This window comes from Eretmochelys imbricata, chromosome 1 (genome assembly GCF_965152235.1).
Source record: "Eretmochelys imbricata isolate rEreImb1 chromosome 1, rEreImb1.hap1, whole genome shotgun sequence".
NCBI classification, from domain to species: Eukaryota; Metazoa; Chordata; order Testudines; family Cheloniidae; genus Eretmochelys; species Eretmochelys imbricata.
Genome location: NC_135572.1, coordinates 273,665,890 through 273,687,050, shown reverse-complemented (window position 1 = coordinate 273,687,050; position 21,161 = coordinate 273,665,890). Strand labels below are relative to the sequence as shown.

Below are 21,161 nucleotides of genomic sequence, written 5' to 3'. Positions count from 1 at the left end.
TTTTCAATATCTTGAAAGCTTTAGCTTTTGCAAAACCTCCCTCTATCCCTCAAAACCTATGTACATTTGCATAGAGACTGTCCGGTTTGGCCAAAGAATAAATGGACACAAATCAGACAACAAGAATTGTAACATTCAAAAACCAGGAGAGCACTTCAATCTCCCTGGACACTCAATAACAGCCTTAAAAATCGCCACTCTTCAAAAAAAAAAAAAAAACCTTCAAAAACAGACTTCAATGAGAAACAGCAGAACTGGAATTAATTTGCAAACTTGACACCATCAAATTAGGCCTGAATAAAGACTGGGAGTGGCTGGGTCACTACAAAAAATAATTTCCCCTCTGTTGATACTCTTACCTCTTGTCAACTGCTGGGAATGGGCCACATCCACCCTAAATGAATTGGCCTCATTAGCACTGGACCCCCACTTGGTAAGGCAACTCCCATCTTCTCATGTGCTGTATATTTATTCCTGCTTATTGTATTTTCCACTCAATGCATCTGATGAAGTGGGTTATATCCCACAAAAGCTTATGCCCAAATAAATGTGTTCGTCTCTGAAGTGCCAAAAGGACTCCTCATTGTTTATATCTGAGAATGTCGCTTTAAATTAAGGTCTAATATTCAGTTCAAAGAACTATGGCAATATTATAATAGTATTTGAGATCTTCAACTCACAAGAGTCAAGACACCACAAGATACAACAACCATAACTGGTTACCATGTGTATATGTAATGTTAAGTATTATTATGCCATTATATTTATGGTTTAATTTATATGTACAATCTGGTAATACTTGTTGTTTAGTAAAAAGTCTTGTTAATCTGCATACACATTATTTTAAAGCATTTATAATTTATTTCTAAACCAAATATTTTCAGATATAGCAAAAAACATTATCTTCATGATTTGCTAATGCAGTGATTTTCAACCTGTGGTCCACGGACCCCTGGGGGTCCGCAGACTATGTCAAAGGGGCCCATAAAAGTTTGTCATTACCATAGAACAGTGTCTTTCAACCTGTGGTCCGCGGACCCTTGCAGGTCCGCAAGCTATGTCTAAGATTTCTAAAGGGATCCGCACCTCCATTTGAAATTTTGCAGAGCTCCGCAAATAAAGAAAGGTTGAAAACCACTGTGCTAAGACAACATAAGCAACTGGAACTTTTCAAACAATATTTAAGTGTGTTTGTACAATACATACATTCACATTTGCAAACAGAAAAAGCAATAATAATCCAGAGAATAGTTTTTCAAAAGATTAAGAATCAAAATAAAGGGTATACAGAGAGAATTTTTATCACACTTTAACATTTATATTCTGTGATTTGATCTGTGACAATCTTGGGTTCTGAACAGCAGTATCCCAAATCACTTGTGGAAGGGTTGGTCAAGAGACACAAAGCTAACTTGAACAGAGGGTGGAGAGGGATGGGGTAGAGGACAGACAGGTCTTGTCTATATGAACACTTAATTCATGGCACCGGTGGGGTGTAAATCTACCTCACCACCAACTGCCTGTCTGCGTGGATCCTACTGCCGCTCACTAAAAGTTCTGTACTGCTCTTTTATCTGCTCTCTAGGATAGATTAAACTCACTAAGGAACTTTTAGTGCATGGCAGCATGGTCCACATGGACACCTAGTGTGCAACAGGCTAGTGTGGGGTATTTATACCCCCACTCTCAGGAAACTGTTTGTATGGCACACTTTTCCTCTACCCTCCTGAAGAAAGCTGCTCCTATGGAAGTACAGGTTTAAGCACTCTATGACACTCTATGCACCAGCTGATGGGAGGAAATTCAGATTTTGATGGTTAGTGAAGGTCTGGAGAGAATGCCAGGTGCCTTGCATAATTCATCAATTTAAACTTCACCTTCCAGATTGAATAAGAAGACTGCCCAAATGGAGTGAGCCTGGATCACATCTGGGCATCTGAGTCTCATCTACTCTGAAGACCTGCTGAATACATGATCTGATCCATTTGGTCAGATAGATCAAGACATACCCTTTTTAAAATCCCTCAGACAGAACAAATGACAAGTCCACTCTACACAAATGCTCAGTGCTGCCTAAGCAAATTTTAGGGGCCCATATCAAATCAAAGATGTGCGACACCTTTTCATTCTTCCCTTATGACTGTGCACTGAAAGGTCCAGGGGTGGTGGAACAATTTGTATAGTGGGGGTGCTGAGAGCCATTGAACCAAACTGTAAAACCCTGTATACAGTGGAGACCCCTGCATTTTGTGCCCCAGTGTCCTGGGCACCTTGGCTGCACAAGGAGTCCCCTGCAGCCCTGCTGTCAGCACTGCCCTGACCCTAACCCCAATCTTATCTCTCACAGCTGGAAAAAAAAATCTTTCAAATAAAGTTGTCGAAATTAGAAAAAAATAAAAAATCAAATTCAGCCAAACCTAAGTATACTTAGTTTAGGCTTTAATATCGGCCGTCATAATTTCAAAGTTAATTTTAAATAGGTTTAATTTTTTAAAAAAGATAAAAGTATTTAATTTATTTAATTTAAAAAATCCACCTTACAGAAAACTGATCAGGAAGAGTGGCAGAAATGGTCATGTGTGTCAGGGTACTTGGTACACCATGGCACACTTATGTGCTTTGGGTATAGTAAGACTTCCTGGTTCTCATCATGTTCATGTACAGCTGGAAAAGTCTACAGGCAATGGAAGGAAAATTCCATTCCCCAGAGGAACATTGGTTGATAAAGTTCAAATGTTGGCAGGTCTTTGGAGGCCAATTTGTTAATAAATGTATCACATATTGTCATGCAATATTAAATATATTACATGAATGTCAATAACAGTAAATGCCTTTGAGATGGCCACTGTCTTGGCCAACTACCAAGGATTGAACAGGGAGCCTCTATAGCTGAAAGCTAACTCAAAATGTTGAAACTCCTAAGAGCCAAGCTCCGTAGCCATGAACTGTAACAGATACACATTCTCTGGGAACTGGGTAGAGAGAGACAAATAAAACACACTCACCAGTGGGTTACACTGGACAGGAGGTAGCTTGTCTCAAGAGTCTAACGCCCACCACAGTTTGAATTCCAGCTGAGTCCGACTTATGATGGCTGCCATCCTCACATGCCAGAGATTGAACTGGGCACCTCCAAAGCTAAAAGTATGTGTCCCTCCATTCCAGAGCCATAAGAGAACCATATCCTCTCTGAATCAGGCGCTCAGGTGGATACGTAACATATGCTAGTCAGTGGGTTACACCTTCATGATTTTTCTTTTAAATAACTTGTCCTTTAATTTTGCACCCACTGGATGAAGCCTGTCCCCACTGAAGTCAGTTGCAAAACACTGATGTCAATGGGACCATAGTTTCATCCTTTGCTTCTACATTCAAATAAATTGCCCCTTCCAAATAATCACTTCCATTTCAATTACCACATACCAGGCCTCCATGTAGATTGCTGCTTTAGCTTACTTTCTGGAGACCTAACTACTCCAAACTGCCCTCAAGTTTACATCCTAGCATAAGGAGTCCTGTCCTTATGCTTAATATATTCTGACTTCCCTCCAACATCTTTTGCATTCAGTGCAAATACCAAATCCCCCATTACAACAAATTCCACTTCTCAATGTAATATTGGTAAAATGGTTTGTATTTGAAAAACTATATTGGTTCTTCTTCAGATACAAACAGATGGAGCAGAAACAGCTGCTGTTACCAATGGCTATAATCTAATTATCACATTGCAGATTTTCCAAGATACCAGCCAATGCCTACACATGAATGAGGCACTTACACTACAAGAATGGGAATCACTTTTTAAAAATATAAAACACTTTTCAATCTACTTCTTTTTCTGTTTCGTTTAATGTGAAGTCCTCACACAAGCATATTAATTATCCTTCCTATCCCACAATAGTCTTTTCACAGCTCACTTATGAAAGCCTGGAAATTGTTAGAGATGTTATCAAATCCAGCTGGGCTGTTACAAATATAGTAGTCCTATAGATAAGGAACTTAATGAACACAATGACTACAGGACACTAAGAACATTAAGTTTCTCCTATATACAAAAACATATACCACCCCAAACGTATATAATTTATGTAGTATAGCTAGCACCTTTGGGCACTGCAAAAAATAATAAATAAGCTTATCACATTTTGACAAATGGACTGTACTTGAAGGCTTATTAACTTCTGCTCAAAATATAACGTTCCTGAATTAAAGCGAAGAGACATGATTTCATACAGAAAAGGACTGATAGTGGGGAAAGTCTGAAGAATTTAAAATTATGAAATAATTAATAAGGTAATGGTGAAGCACTGGCTTTTTTTTGCAGATAGCAAGCTTGTCTGGTCTGTGACTTACTAAAGAAGTAGTAGCTGAAAGCCTGTGCTGTTCAAATTACAGGTGTAATTTGTAAAATCATGTGTATAAAAACTTGAAAATGGCCGAGACCTTAAAAATTGGATGGTAACAGACCGCAAATTCAAGTGATGATTGAATCTGGTGATATTCTAAACAAAGAGAGCTCTCATCCACACTTGCATATTTTTCCATCTCTTCACACTGACTCTACAGACATAACAGTCTTCATAGTAACAAGCCTGGAATCTTATTAAATAAATATGTCTCTGGCAGGATGGATGTTTTCCTTCTCTGACACTCTTTTCTCTTGTGTATGCAGTGAGTTTGGGGGGTTTTCCCCCCTTATTTCTTTTCTCCTCCTTCCTGGCTCCCACACCATGTGTCCAAGTTGCATTATTGACAACCCTAAGTATTCAAAAATAATGCATCAGCCCTCCCACCCCCAAATCACTAGCTATTAAGAAATAGTAAATTTTGGGGGGGGGGTTGTTTACCTACTGGATTTTGAACCTTTAGGGCAGTGGTTCTCAATCCGGGATACACGTATCCCTGGGGATACACAAAGGTCTTCCACGGGGTACATCAACTCATCTAGATATTTGCCTAGTTTTACAACAGGCTACACAAAAAGCACGAGCAAAATCAGTACAAACTAAAATTTCACATAGACAAGAACTTGTTTATACTACTCTATATACTATACACTAAAATGTAAGTATAATATTTATATTCCAATTGATTTATTTTATAATTATATGATAAAATGAAAAAATAAGCAACTTTTTAATAATAGTGGCTGGGACATGTTTGTATTTTTATGTCTGATTTTGTAAGTAAGTTTTTAAATGAGGTGAAACTTAGGGTACGCAAGACAAATCAGACTTCTGAAAGAGGGATAATAGTCTGGAAAGGATGAGAGCCACTGCTTTAGGGTTCCCACTTTCAAGCTTTTCTTCATAGCTATGAAGACCAAGATTCTCATGTAATCAGAAGACTCCAAGAGCTGTGGCTTTTAAAGAACCCCAACAAATATTGTGAGACCCACAATAATATCCTAAGTGTTGGCAACACTACTTCTCCCCTTCTCTGCCTATCCTGATGAAGACAGCATGCACAGTGCTGAAGTGATTCAGATGGATACAGCAGTATCTGAAGAAGATGGGCTGTGTATAGATTCTGGACTCCAGCTGTGTAAATAATGAATTTTTGAGTTCAATGGAGAAAAAAAGAAACATTTTGTATTGAATGAAATGTTTCGTTTGACCCTAAATGCTTCATTTTGCTTTCAGGGTATTTTAAGTGCTTTTTTTTATTATTATTAAAAGCAAAGGAAATATGGAAACGCCAGTCACAAACCCAGACAAGGAGGAAGAAACAGTGGTGGTGCTAGTGCTCTCCCTACGTCCTATAGCCCTCAGATGTGGAAGACCCAGATTCAAGTTCCCACTTAGCCAGCAGGGATTTGAGCTTGGCTGTCTGCCACATGGTGACTAGCCCCTTTAAGAGGGAGCAGGGTCCAAAGCACCTGTAATTTATTACCTGCTGCCCAAATGGGCTTAAGGGAAGGCATCTGGGCCTTATAAAGGGGGAGACAGCACCATGAAATATGAGAGGAAGCTGTGGCTTAAGGTACACCTACACTTATAGCAGCGTGTACAGTACAGATGCTGCATGCCCAGCTAGTCCAGGTATAAATAGCAGTGTAGACAATGAGACACAGTTTAGGCGAGTAGAGCAGAGTGCCCTGTACTCCTGAATCCCCAAGTTATATACCCTACATGGCTCTCTACAGACCCACACAGTACCTCCGAGGTTTACACTGCTATTTTTAGCAGAGTAGTGTTCTGCTGCATCCCCCCATTGCTGGAGCCTTTCACTGTGGCTTTAGCTACACATTACAGCGTCTAGGCTGGACGCAGCCTGCCTTTCACTGCAGCATGAAGCTACATGTGCAGTGCATGTACTCTACATGCCCCCAAAAGTGTAGACATAGCCAGAATGAAGCTGCAGCAAGGCAGAAGGATGCAGGAGAGTTTGAGACACCAGAGGAATGAGACTCCAGCCAGGTTGGGCTAGGACTGGCCTCCAAAAAGCAGGGGAGAACCAAAGTGAAGCTAGAAGGCTTGGATCACCTCCAGGGAAAAGAGGAAAAGCCCTAGGACGGACTCTGAGGTACTAGGGACAAAAGACTCCAAGTGGGAAGGCCTGGGAGTGGCTGAGGGGAGATGAGCATTCTCTTTTGAGAGAAGCCCCAGGACTGAGTGTTATTTCTGAATTATATATAAATAAATTAGATGAACAAAATTATTATTTTAAGGATTCAGGAATAGTGGAGTCTATTTATGGAGCCCTGAAGATGGGAAACAGAGGTGGTGCTTGAGAGGTGGCCAACTGTTACAATCTTCCATGTTGCAGGTCAGTGCCCTAACTACCAGGCTATAAAGGTATTCAGAGTAGAGTCTCTCTCAAGCTCTCCAGTTGAAACTATTCCATTCTGTATAAATATTTAAATATTCATTGGGCCACACAGAAAAAATGACCCTATAGCCTGGTGGTTAGCACACTCACCTGGGTTCCAGTCCCTGCTGCCATGCATATTTAATTTATACAACGTGGAACAGCTTCAACAGAACAGACTGAGAGCCCTAACCCAGAATACTCCAAAGCGCCATGGTTAGTGCACTCACCAACAACATGAGACCCCCAAGCTCAAATTCCTTCTCTAAATCAGCCATGTTGTGGACTTGAACCCATGTCTCCCACATCCCGAGTACCTAACCTTTGGGCTACTGAGTGTAAGGGGGCACTACCACCTCCTCCAATTTTTAGGAGGGCATCTAAGTACCCCTGTGAATATAGCCTGAATTTTTTGGGGGCATGGGAGGGAAGGGGTAAGAGAGGTGTGCTGAAATTATTAAGCAAATTTGTGTCAAATTCACAAATAGCTTTGGTGGATCCAATGCTGCATTTTTTGACGAACTATTTGGCTAAAAATAATTGCCCAGCTGTATTCTAGATACATCTCTTCTTCTCTTACTTTCACTGTGAAAAAGTCTAGCTTCTTGTGTTTTACACTGAAAAATAAAAGGCATGCTTTTGAGCGTGAGCATGTGTTTCCTCTAAATTGCTGCCATTCTTTCACTGTAATTAAACAAACTAGAACAATCTGGTTTCAGAGTAACAGCCGTGTTAGTCTGTATTCGCAAAAAGAAAAGGAGTACTTGTGGCACCTTAGAGACTAACCAATTTATTTGAGCATGAGCTTTCGTGAGCTACAGCTCACTTCATCGGATGCAACAATCGGAACAATCTGTTTCACTATGGTTTTTGTTATACATTCTCTTCAGGTCCTTAAAGCATGACAGTTTCAAATAACTTCACTTTTGGAGGAAGTGGGGAGGCAGTCTCCACATATATGGCATTACACAAATAATTAATTAATGCTAACTGGAGGTAAAGGCACCAAATCTTACTTATTAATGAAATAATTCTCTTAAACCATTACATCTACACTGTTCTATTAAGAGTTATCTTTAATTTCTTTAACAAAATTAAATTACCCCATCAAATCTCCACCAATATAAACTAGATCCAGTGTCAATTCCTCTTTCAATATAGCTAAATGCATCCCTCCTACCAACTACAAGAAGTCTTCGAGCATTAAGTAATACAAAAGACACAAGTAGGTGAAAGTCTACATCAGAAAGTAATCCAAAATACCATTAAAGTGTGGGGAACCTCTGAAAAAAATTATGTTCAGAAAGTAGGCCTATAAAACCTATTTGCTATGTGGTTTTGTATGTTTAGTTCACAAACAAGTTTTGCAGATTTACCCTTGGATCTTTCTTTGAAATCTAGATGCATAACAAACTATTGCTTTTCACAGAATTGTAGATGGCACACAAAAGGCATCCAACTAGTAACTTACAGTTTTCACCCCAAAACAGACTATTAAAAAAAAATGTATAACCACCTCTAACATTTATTTTAAAAAGGTGGGGAAGGGGGTATTACCTGAGGGCAAGAAATTCAGGCAAAAGGCCCGTATTCCTGGTGAGAGCAAGTGGTCAGTTCCCGTGGTTTCTTAGGAGCTTCTGGCATTCATTTTGGTAGTAAGGATATTCACATCAAATCAATCTCCACCAGAGCTAGCAGGGATAGCTGCAGGGAATGGGACACAGGGGACACACAAGGGAGCAAGTTTAAAGGGGAAGAGGAATGATACAATAATGAGAGAATTTTAAATAAAGAGAACGATAATTATGACGTTACACATTATGACATTCTGTAAAATGAAATGACAAATTTGTATAAAGTGTAAAGGGAGGACATTCATGAGAAGATCCATCACTGTACTGATGCTACACGGTTGCAACTTCATTTAAACAAATAGCTGATGTAGAATTTCAAAAAGGCAGACACACTGTGTGTGACATTATCCAGGGTACAATTTGGATGGTTGATCAGCTGTGTCCCCTCAATTCTCTAACCTGGGATGCTTTTTACACTGCTTCACTGGGACAGCAACCACTCCTGGTCTGTCACACACCGCCTCCAGCATGTAAATCAGCCCCAGCTATACTGTATGAGTGCTATAAGCTAGCCAGCCAGCCAGCCTTGAATTATATTGCAGAGTGACACCAGCAAATTCCCAGTCCCAGACTTGTCCCCAGAACCATGAGTTTTGTACTGGCCAGTACCCTCCTTGACAATATAAGCTCATAGAAAGTCCATCATTTCATTAATAGAAAATGGTATGCACAAATCTCGTTATCTCAAATGAAGTTTCCCAAACACTTCAATCCAAACACACGCTGGTTTAGATAAAACAATAAAACAAGTTTATTACTACAGAAAGATAGATTTTAAATTATTACAAGAGTCATAAAAGTCAGAATTGGTTACAAAGAAATAAAAGTAAAACACAAACTAATACCGAACTTAACAAGCTAAGCGAATTTAAAGCAAAAAGATTTCTCTCGCCACATGCTTATAGCAATCTGGCTAGATTCCTTCAGCCAAAACCCAGTTCAATGCTGCCTCCTTTGTCTTTCAAGTGTTGTTGATACCGTGAGTAGAGATGAGGGGAGAGAGGTAATCTGAGGTGTTTGCTCCCCTTTCTTATAGTATTTCTCTTCTTTGACAATCCTCTCCAGCTGGGATTCAGGCGACAGCAAGTCTGGGGGACAGGAACTTCCAGCTGTTTCTTTGTCAACATGTTAATTTCTCGCTCACTCCCTTCTTCCTGCCAAAACCACTTAACCGGTGATAGTGCATTTGATTTTGTTGACATCTGACTGAGGTGTCAGTTTGCCTTTTGTCTCTGAGGAACAAGTCTGTGCTTGCTTTTCTAAACTCTGAACATGTGTTATACAGTAGAATATTGTAATTTTGCAACACATATTTTACCAGGACAACAATGATCAGCAGATTATGAGTTTTCAAATGATACCTCACAAGGCATACTTTGTATCAAATTTATCATAGTCTTGTAGAAAGGGTGAACATAGGGATACAGACAATCACACTATGTATTTACTAATATAATTAGTTAATATTTTAAAGATTTTAAAGGTACCCTGAAAAAATATTTTTAAATCTAAGAAGTGTAAAATTATGTTTTCCATATCCCAGATTGCTAAAATGCTTTTTACCCTCACTTTAATATGTGCTAATACCTTTTCTTTTTAGTTTTGTTTTGCTGGGCTTGAGACTTCTTGACCATCCATGGACCATCGGTTCCCACTCCACATTATGTCCCAGCATTCTTCCTTTTGAAATCACACTCTAGAACAGGTATGGGCAAACTTTTTGGCCTGAGGGCCACATCAGGGTTCCAAAACTGTATGGAGGGCTGGGCAGGGAAGGCTGTGCCTCCCCAAACAGCAGAACTGGCTCTAGGCACCAGCAAAGCAAGCATGTGATTGGGGCAGCACATTTCCAGGGGCGACATTCTAGCCATCCTTTTTTGGGGGGGCAGTTGCGCTCTCAGACGGGGCAAGGGCGCCGCGCCCCCGGCCGCAGCGGGAAGGGGAAGCCCCAGCCCCGGGATGCTGAGCTGCCAGGGCCCAGCCGCTACCTGGGGAGGAGAGGGTGAGTCCTGCTAGGGAGCCGGGGCTGCGCCGCCGCATCTGCGCACTGGCTGCTGCGCTGCCTTGTGCCACCCCTTATATCGGGACTTCTCTGCGCGGCCGAGCGGGGGAGGGGGTAAAGCCCTTGCTGGCGCTGGGAGGTGACATCATTCCCTCTGCTTCCATGCATCTGATGAAGTGGGGTTTAGCCCATGAAAGCTTATGCCCAAATAAATTTGTTAGTCTCTATGGTGTCACAAGGACTCCTTGTTGTTTTTGCTGATACAGACTAACATGGCTATCCCTCTGAAACCTGCAACCATAATGTTTTGTTCAGAGTTACGATCATTTCAGAGTTACTAACAACCTCCATTCCCGAAGTGTTCGTAACTTGAGGTTCGACTGTAAAAAATTCCAAACTTTCCAAATCCTAATTATTAGAAAGCCCAAATACTCTACAACTAGGGTGTCCGGATTTTATGTATTTCTAAAAATCTCAATGACTGGCAAAACAATAACACTAAGCAATATGAATTATACTATTGCAATGCTGTAATTAAGGTACTGTAATGGTTTCAATCTGAGTTTTCAGCTGAGGGTATTTTTCCCCCTAAAATGCTGTAAAAATTGGCTGAAGCTATTTATTAATTGTAATAAATATAAAGAGAAGAGCAAAACAAAACACTTTATCGTTTCTGGGCTCCTTTATGCTCACCAGCATGAACAAATTAATTGAGGTAGGCACTTAGTACAAAGGATTTGTTAAGGCAAACCAAACCAGCTCTTCTACCAATATCTGAGGAAAGTGAAAACAGACAATTCTATGCAATAGTCAGGCAAGGGTGAAATCTTTCTGGCCAGACATCCATTCCACGGGTGATTAGTTTACATTCTGAAGCATGATATACAATTAACTTTATCTTAGCGTACATATGTACAGAGGTTTAGTCCTTACTGAGACTGGTGCCTACTGTGACCTTTAACATACACTGTAATATAATTGGTATATTTAACATGTAAAGTGGCAGAGTAGCACATTCCTTATGTAATATTTTAGTTCCATTTCTTTAAAACAAAGGAATACTAGCAAATGCAGGTTACACATCAAGATCCCATAGTTACTTATAACGACATTAAAAATGGAAAGCTCTAATTTAACTCTATGAGAGACCCTTTAAAACCTCTCACAAAATCTTCTAAAAATAGGTTTACTTGCAGCAAAATAATTCCAAATAAAAATACAGTTGTGATAAATCAAAAAAATAAAAGGCAGAAATATCTTATGTAGAGTTACCTGTAATAATTTATTACTATTGTGGGTTGACTGGGTTATTGTGATGTTACTATATGCATATACTGAGTTAATTTAACAGCAGGATTTTCAGGAAATGCACCCTGGAAAGGGGAAATGAATCTAGATATATGCTTCTCAGCAAATACTTGAGACACAATGCAAATACCACTTGCTTTAATGCCCTAGCTCAACTCAGAGGTCACCAAACTGGTTTGGGAAGGAGGTCCAAGAATGTGAGCTAAGAGAACAAACAATTCTGATTTCAAGACAGTCCCTCACAGACAGGGAAAGTGAGAGCCAAGGTGAACACTGACTTCAGAGATTGAGTTATCTTGGAAATTAGACCTACAAGGGTCTCCATTTCAAGGACAGTAGGACTTAGGTAAGGTAGACATGCACATAGACCTTTTGTTCTAAAAATTAGAGCGGTCAATTAATCAAAGTTAATGCAAGCGATTAAGTGAAAACAAATTAACTTGATTAAAAAAATTAACTGCAATTAATCACAGTTTTAATCATACTGTTAAACAGTAGAATACCAACTGAAAATTATAAATATTTTGGATGTTTTTCTACATTTTCAAATATATTTATTTCACTTACAACACAGAATACAAAATGTACAGTGCTCACTTTATTATTTTTATTACAAATATTTGCACTGTAAAAAATAAAAACAAAAGATGACGCTCTTTAAAAAAAATAATGTGTTAATTAAATTTGTGACTGAATTCCTCGGGGGAGAATTGTATGTCTTCTGCTCTGTGGTTTTACCCATATTCTGCCATATATTTTGTGTTATGGCAGTCTCGGATTACATTCCAGCACATGTTTTTTGATTTAAGAACACTTTCACTGCAGACCTGAGCAGGGCTGGCTCTCCCATTTTTGCCACCCCAAGCAGTGAAAAAACCTGTCGCCGCCGAATTGCCGCCACAGCCAGCGGAACAAAGAAGCTGCCGCCGAATTGCAACCGCTGCGGAAACTCTGCCGCCCCTTTCTGACTGCAGCCCAAAGCACCTGCTTGAAACGCTGGTGCCTGGAGCCGGCCCTGAACCTGACAAAACGCAAAGAAGGTACCAATATGAGATTTCTAAAGATAGTTACAGCACTCGACCCAAGGTTTAAGAATCTGAAGTACCTTCCAAAATCTGAAAAGGAAGAGGTGTGGAACATACTGTCAAAAGTCTTAAAAGAGCAACATTCCGATGCAGAAACTACAGAACCCGAACCACCAAAAAAACAAATCAACCATCTGTTGGTGGCATCTGACTCAGATGATGAAAATGAATGTGTGTCAGTACGCATTGCTTTGGATCATTACCAAGCAGAATGTGTCATCAGCATGGAAACATGTCCTCTGGAATAGTGGCTGAAGCATGAGGGGGGATTAAATGTTTAGCATATGTGGCATGTAAATACCTTGCAATGCTGGCTACAAAAGTGCCGTGCAAACGCCTGTTCTCACTGTCAGGTGACATTGTAAATAAGAAGTGGGCAGCATTGTTACCCATAAATTTAAACAGACTTGTTAGTCTTAGCGACTGGCTGAACAGGAAGTAGGACTGAGTGAACCTGTAGGCTCTAAAGTTTTACACTGTTTTATTTGAGTGGAGTTACATAAAAAAATAATTCTCCATTTGTAAATTGCACTTTCATGATAAAAAGATTGCACTACAGTACTTGCATGAGGTGAACTGAAAAATATTATTTCTTTTGTTTATATTTTTACAGTGCAAATATTTGTAATAAAAATACATAGTGAGTACTGTACATTGTATTCTATATTGTAATTTAAATTAATATTTGAAAATGTAGAAAATGTCCAAAATATTTAACTAAATGGTATTTTTATTTTTAATCTCATGATTAATCACGATTAATTTTTTTAATTGTTTGACAGCTCTACTAAAAATCCTTTTTCCTCTTATGTTATGCTTTGTACTGTTAGGATTAACAATACTTTGATTTAAGATGGCTGCCTGGCCACTGTATTCATGACTGCTCACAAACTCTGAAAGGAAAGATCTGCAGGTACCAAACCAGCTGGATCTGCTCGTTTAGCATGGTCAATATACAGGGTACGGTAGCACAGGACCCCGTCTGAGTGGGAGAATTGCGTGATTTCAACACAGCAAAGGTAAGAGCATGAGATCAAAGGGATGCACATAGAAACATCAGAGGGGTCAAAGGTGCACCTATGCTTATAAGGATGAAGATGAGGATTTTGGCACTAGGGCTGTAAATGACATGGGTTTTTGTCATGCGGGAGGCAGTCAAGCCTCTAAGATAATCCTGACAGTCTCATAAAAATTAGTCATCTTCACTGTTTCCAGGCTCAGTACTCAGTATTTTGCCTTAATGTTGTAGGATTTATAGGTTTCAGAGTAACAGCCATGTTAGTCTGTATTCGCAAAAAGAAAAGGAGTACTTGTGGCACCTTAGAGACTAACCAATTTATTTGAGCATAAGCTTTGCTCACGAAAGCTTATGCTCAAATAAATTGGTTAGTCTCTAAGGTGCCACAAGTACTCCTTTTCTTGTAAGATTTATAGTAACTTTCCTCCTTTACTGTGCATTTTGTTCAGTATTTTGAAATAACAGGATACAAACTGTTTTGCTCTTTTGTAAGCAATGATGATAACAAGTCTCAAGCAGTCCACATAAACTTCAATGCAATTTTTTGCATAAAAATTGGAATGTTAAATTAATATGAATATAATATTCATTATGTGGAGATGTACTTCAGGAGTCCCTTAAAATCTACTCTAAAAGCCAGTGACTAATTATACATATATTTATACAAAGAATTCACTTATCTTTAATGTTAAGAGTCTTGTTAACGTGCTGAAAATCTAGCAAACTTTAACACACACACTAATTCAGCAAGGATTTTTTTTTTAAGTACGCAACCTAAAAATACTCATGTCCCACCAGTGACCACTAGGCTGTGGATTTTGGGGAAAACATTTCAGTAGTTCTAAAAAAGATCATGTAATCAGTACTTCTATGCCATATAAATGATTTTTTCCTTGTAAATATTCATTTATCCTGATGCCTCGTTCTCTGCCGGCTTTTCCTACATATTTGTTCTCCTGTTTGAAAGGGTATGATCTATTTTTAATGGTTTTAAATTGTTAGTTAAAAGACACTGTAGTAGTTTAAGCCTCAAATTTATAGTATAAGGTTGTCATTATTTAATGTGAAATCACCACCCAAATAAAAAAAACACTGCAGAAATTGAATTCTCTAAAAAAATGTGGCGCAATATTAAAGGTAGTTTTGGTAGCTATTATCCTGGCATTCTTAATTTAATTTTCACCTCTCTTCTCCTTTTCCTCTGCAGCCCTGAGCTAGTTCACTACCATTCTTATTCCCTTGTTATCTCGTTCTCCACCCAGCATAAGGTTTCCTTACTTCAACATCATCTCTATATCAAAAAGTGTTTCACCACACAAGTAGCTTTATCAACATTCTGCTTTCAGTATTTTTCATATGCTACACATCTGGAACCTGCAAAAGCCCACCAAAAATGCAAAATCGCATAGAATGAACCCTTTAAAATACAACTCAATAACAAGAAAAGAGAAAGACAATTGCTACTTATGTCAAACCTAGATAAAAAAATATTTCACACAATTGTGTTCTCTACTGGTTCTGAAGCAGCACCTAACTAAGCACTTTTCCCCAAAACTGAGATTACACTAAAGCTGTGGATGCTGAATCAAGGGAGTAAACAAAAACTAAAGCTCCTTCCTAGCTAGCAGATGCTGGGAAATCTCAGAGGGCATCCACACAATCCAGAGAAGGCAGTTACAAGAAGGTGATCCTTGCCAATCCATGCAACGTTGATGAGTTCCCAAAGCAAGTCATCTCAAATCTTTCAAAGTATGGAATTGCTTACAGTGTTGTTTTAGCCATATTGGCCCCAGGATATTGGAGACAAGGTGGGTGAGGTAGTATCTTTTAAATGGACCAACTTCCGGACGGGATGTCTGTCACAAGCCTCATAGGCATTAATATACACCGGTGTTCAACTCAAATATTTCTGTAGCACACATACTACCTGGGTTAGACCTGTCTCTCATGTACTCTCTGATACACTAGACCTAAATTCTCCCTGATTTCTGGTGCATAATGGCACTTCATCAGCTGAGAATAAATTCTAAAACAGAGACGTTTATTGAATTAAATATGAAAAGGAATAATATAGTTAGTACATTATTCCTTGTACTATTGGTTTTGATATTAAATGTAATACAAATCTGTTTCAGAATGCTTTTCAAATTACGTATGATGCACCAAATTTTTCATGTTAAGTGTGCTACAGAATTCTGTATCACCAACGTATAGCTTTTTAACAGCTGCTGTCACAGATAAGTAAGAACGAGAAAGGTGAAGATGGAGATTTGAAAGCCATTTCGAAGGAGGATGGGGCTTTTGGCACCGGAAGATGAAAATGGCTTGGATGTTATTTGTAAAAATAGCAGATAAGGTGTCCCTTTAAGTTGCCATTGTTAAACTTAAGAGTTAACATCCTATTAACATGAATGGGACAATTCATAACATATAGGGCTGCTTTAGACAATACAGCATTCATTCCAATTTGGAAGGTTTTCTTCATACTTCAAAATGCTAGAACTTTTATTTTAAATGAAAGCTTACTCCACAAAAGGATGTGGATCTTGCAGGCACTAATGTGGTCACATAAAAACAGAAGATAAGGGCCTAGGTTAGACCTCACCCTGTGACTAAACTTTCCTTTCTAGGAAAAGTTGTAGAGAACCTGGTAGAAAACCAACTTCAGCAACACCTCACCCTTGTCAGTATCTTGGACACATCTGACTCAAGCTTCAGACCCAGATCTGTTAAGGAGATCTACTGATGTAGCATCTCCTTATAGTCATAAACAGAACAAATATCCACACTGATGCTCTTAGACCCTATTGGCAGCGTTTGACCCCACTGACCTGTGGACCTAGAAGGGGAGGGAGCATTAAGTATATTTTGCTCATTCCTCTAGACTGGTCCCAAGAAGATCCCGATGAACTACTTTTCCTCCCCGAGAGCTCTGTTACTTGTGGAATCACATGAAGATCAAGATTTTCCCCATATATTCAACATGTATTTCAAACCAACAGAGGAGACTGTAAGATTATATGGTCTTTGATACCAGCAGTATGTACATGACAGCCAGCTCTCCACCTCATTATCAAGGGTAGATAATGGCATTACTCAGATGTCTCAGTGACCTAAAAGGGTAAGTTCATTAAAGAAAATGAGTTGGGTCAAGCAGATGGTTCTATGCAAGTAAAAGAAGCGATACTGGTAGGAAGAGACCAACACTGAAGAATTAGCAGCAACCTAAGTTACTGAGCGTATCTGCGCTCTCATGATCAAGGTGGTGTGCAGTCTGAATCTTACTGGACTTTTAGCTAGCTAGATTCTTATACTGTACCTATCACCATAGGATTGGAGGATTTCATAAGTATTAGAAAAACAAAAAGAGCAATCTCTCTTGTTCTCTGTCTTTCCTTCCCCATAGGGAGGAGTAACTCATCCTGCATAAATGGAGGTTTTTTTATACAAAAAGCAATAAAATGTCTGCGAAAGCTAAGTCAAAGAGTATCACTAATCCAGGACATGAAAACACAGGTATAGCCAAAAATAGTTTTTATCATTTTAAGCTAGCCTGAAGACGGCAGCCCTTTCATAGGCTGATCTAGTAAACAATCCTCATCTTCGTTGTTTCCATGCTGGAGTAAAGCAATTGAAACAATGGTGAAGCCTATACAGAAGCTGCATTTGGTCCAAAGTCTTACTATCTTCAGATTGTAACAGAAGACTCATTTACCTCAGTAAGGGTGGCTATAGAATGGCCAAGAGTTTCCTTCACTAGGCTAAAGCACATCCCACCTCAATGAAAATAACAGGAAAATTAAGGTACTTGCAGAGAGAATTTATGCTCTCCAAATTCTTTATATAGCACCTAGATAACAATGATAGACAAATTAATTATAACTAAGACACAGATGGATATTCTGGGTAATTCCGACACTTTTCATAGGAAAATATTGTGAATTCAAGGAAAATTACCTCCTTATAATTAAAACTGAGAATTTAAGTTATTTACTATTTATTCCTTGTAGTGCCCATAATGTGGTAGTCATTGTATAAATATAAAACAAATACATGAACAGACAAAGGACATGAGAAAAGAGAAAAACATAAGTTTATGATTATGGTTAGCTAAGTGTTGATATTTTCCCCCCACGGTCCCCTTATCAGATATAGGCTATCCCTAGTGAGTCTCCAACCTTGCCATTATTAGTCAGCTAATTTCTTAAGGGTGTCACAGTAGAAACGAGTCGTCTTGGTATATTTGATCCTGCCTCTGCACTGGGGAGAACCAGGGGGGAAGAGCGGGAGAAGGGGGCCAGAATGAACTAATACTCCCAAGGTCCCTTTCAGCTCTACATTTCTATGGTTCAAAAGCAATCTGAATGCGGAGAGAAGGTATAATATTATAATAATACAGCCGCAACCCAAAGACAATCCTTCTTTCATGTTCCTCAACCACAGAAGACTTCTCTTGTGTGTTTGATTTCAGGTCTCCATTCAACTTTTTATTTTAACCTACTTAGGTCAGTTATCCTCATAATATATCCATATAAACCCCCCCAGTGTTAAATTGACATTTTTTTAGGTTGCAAAAATCAAGCACTCAGAAGTTGGGCAACTGTAAATCTGATACTTCCTATGTCATCTTAATTCTGCCCGCTTGTGCATCCATCCTATGCATTGAATGAGACATGGATCCTGCGAACACCATAGTATGTGAACATGTAATTAAAGATGCATATGGAGCAGGGGGCAGAATTAAGGCTGCTTAATTCACAAAACTGCAGCACAAACTTCCAGCACTTAAACTACAAGACTGATTACATTGGGATAACAGCCTTCTCCTGCTACCAACTAGAGGGAGACAGGGTGTGTGTTCTGAGATGGAGGTGGGGTGAGCCCAGCTCTCTCACCACCCCTAGGAGTAGTGAGGGAGTTCCTGACCCATATGGTGCTACCAGAAGAGGCATGGACTATTGGGTCTAGATGCTAGGTCTGAAGTGTGGTCTGGGAGAGAAGGTGGGGGCAGTCCAGATCAGCTCTCCTCCCCACATGGAGGGATGAGGGAGCTCCATCCCCATGTGGTGCCCAGAACTCTTTCTCACAGTCCTCCTCCTCTATAGCTTCTCTAGCACCTCCCAGGCATTCTCAATAGCATATGTTGCTGGGAGGCAGCAGCACGGTCCAGCCTTAGGCCACGTCTACACTACCCTCCGGATTGGTGGGTAGCGATCGATCTATCGGGGATCGATTTATCACATCTAGTGTAGACACAATACATCGATCCCCGATCGCTCTGCTGTCGACTCCGAAATTCCACCAGGGTGAGAGGCAGAAGCGGAGTCGACAGGGGAGCGGTGGCCGTCGATCCCGCGCCATGAGGACACGAAGTAAGTGATTCTAAGTAGATCTAAGATACGTCGACTTCAGCTACGCTATTCTCGTAGCTGAAGTCGACGTATCTTCGATCAATCCCCCCCCATACTGTAGACCATGCGTTAGAGTGCTCATTCAGTTTTTATTGTTACATTCTGCCAACATTTTCCTGAGGAACACAAATGAGAGAAGTGAAATGGCAATCTTTAAATTTATATCACAGCAAAAGCTGAAGAGAATTTTATGGGTCAAAGAAAAGGCATCTGTGTAGCCTGAGGGTTATTCTCTTACCAAATATCAAAGATCTGCTGCAAACGAAAGAGGTGCAAAAGCTTCTCAAAGAAAATAACAATATAACTTTTTGTAATAATGGAAAGTGTTAAGCAAGCTAAATATAGATAGAAGTCACTACCTGCTTCCCCTATAATACAAGAAACAATGAGAACAGTCACAACAATGGAACCAACAAACTCAGCCTATTTACAAAAAAAAAAAAGAGAGAGAGAGAGAGAGACTGTAATAACCTATTTATTAGGGTTCTGTTATCCAAGGATTCCGAAGAAAAAGAAGGTCTAAAATCATTTACCAAAGTTATGCTAAGACTGTATAAAACTGTCATCTGGAAAGGGAGGGTGTTGTTTTGTCAGGTTGGTTTTATTTACCCAGTTTAAGTTTGGTTTTGATTTTTTACTTTTCTTTACTTTCCACTCCAAGTTAGTGGGTTGAATGAGCATAAATCTAACTGAATCTCCGCTCACATTATTCCTTAAGCCTGACAGGACAATCTGGGATACTTTATGAGCTGACAAGGTCTCTGTTTCTGCTGGAACTGATACCTAGAGAGAGAGGGAGGAGCGATTTCATCTCATCCAGAACTGTAAAGGGAGCACCTATTCTGATTCCTTTTTCCTTATTGCAATTATGGTAGTGCCTAGGGGTTCCAGCCAAGAGTAGGGCCCCATTGTGCTAGGGTCTTTTGTCTACTTTTATCTGTGTCTGGTTTGGAAAACTGATTTGACAAACCTAACAGCTCTCAGAGTAACAGCCGTGTTAGTCTATATTCGCAAAAAGAAAAGGAGTACTTCATCAGATGCATCTGATGAAGTGAGCTGTAGCTCACGAAAGCTTATGCTCAAATAAATTGGTTAGTCTCTAAGGTGCCAAAAGTACTCCTTTTCTTTTTGCTAATAGCTCTGTAATCCAATAATTTTTTATTGTAACACATTAAGAAAATGGTTAAGAAATACTGATTTGTAACTTGCAATTTTTCCCCTACATTTAAAGCAAACAAATTAGTAGGTTATATGTGAGAAAGAACCCTGAAGTACTGAGAACTACTATGAGAAAGAAGCCTGAAGTTTAGTGCACCTAACTGCTAGTGCTAAAACATACCTAATTAACCCCAAAACCGCAAACAGAACACACTCAGAAAACAGTTTCAAGAGTTAGAGACTGACAGATAATTAGTATTTGCAAAGCAAATAGCTATTCATAAGACAGTTTGTTCTACCTTTGCTATAAAGCCTATATAAAGCTATATAGCCTATCATATATACATACCCCACTATATACAAATTTTAATTTCCTAGGGAAAACATTTCTGATGTTAATGGAAAGTTTTCTTTATTCTCCATTGATCATTTTATTGACATGTCAAATCAGCCATTTTATTGACATGACAGATCTCTATATTTAACTGTATCAGCTAAGTAGAGGCCTAATCCTGCTCCTTTTACTCATGCTGAGCAAAGCCTTCCTCCACAAGTAGTCCCACTGATTTCCAAATTAGTACAAGTGTCAGAATGGGGTCCAGATTTTGCGAAACAATGTGTCTACTATATTGTAAGTAGAACAATAAAAAAGTTTAACTGTAAGGAGGACAATAAAAAACCCGTATCTGTACAAATTTCAAACTGTCAGCTTATCAGTGAGTTTAAAAAAAATCA

The 21,161-nt window shown here is 39.3% G+C and overlaps 1 protein-coding gene across 4 annotated transcripts in view; it reads right to left on the bottom strand.

Annotated features, from left to right (window-relative positions):
• Positions 1–21,161, bottom strand: part of BLTP3B (bridge-like lipid transfer protein family member 3B) — a 79,889-nt gene that overhangs the window by 56,012 nt on the left and 2,716 nt on the right. Inside the window, exon 2 of one of the 4 annotated variants that reach the window (XM_077831778.1) lies at positions 8,368–8,514. The exons of the other annotated variants lie outside the window; for them this stretch is intronic. The gene's annotated coding sequence lies outside the window, so the exon portion shown is untranslated. The remainder of the gene's footprint in view (positions 1–8,367; positions 8,515–21,161) is intronic. 4 annotated transcript variants of the gene reach the window in all.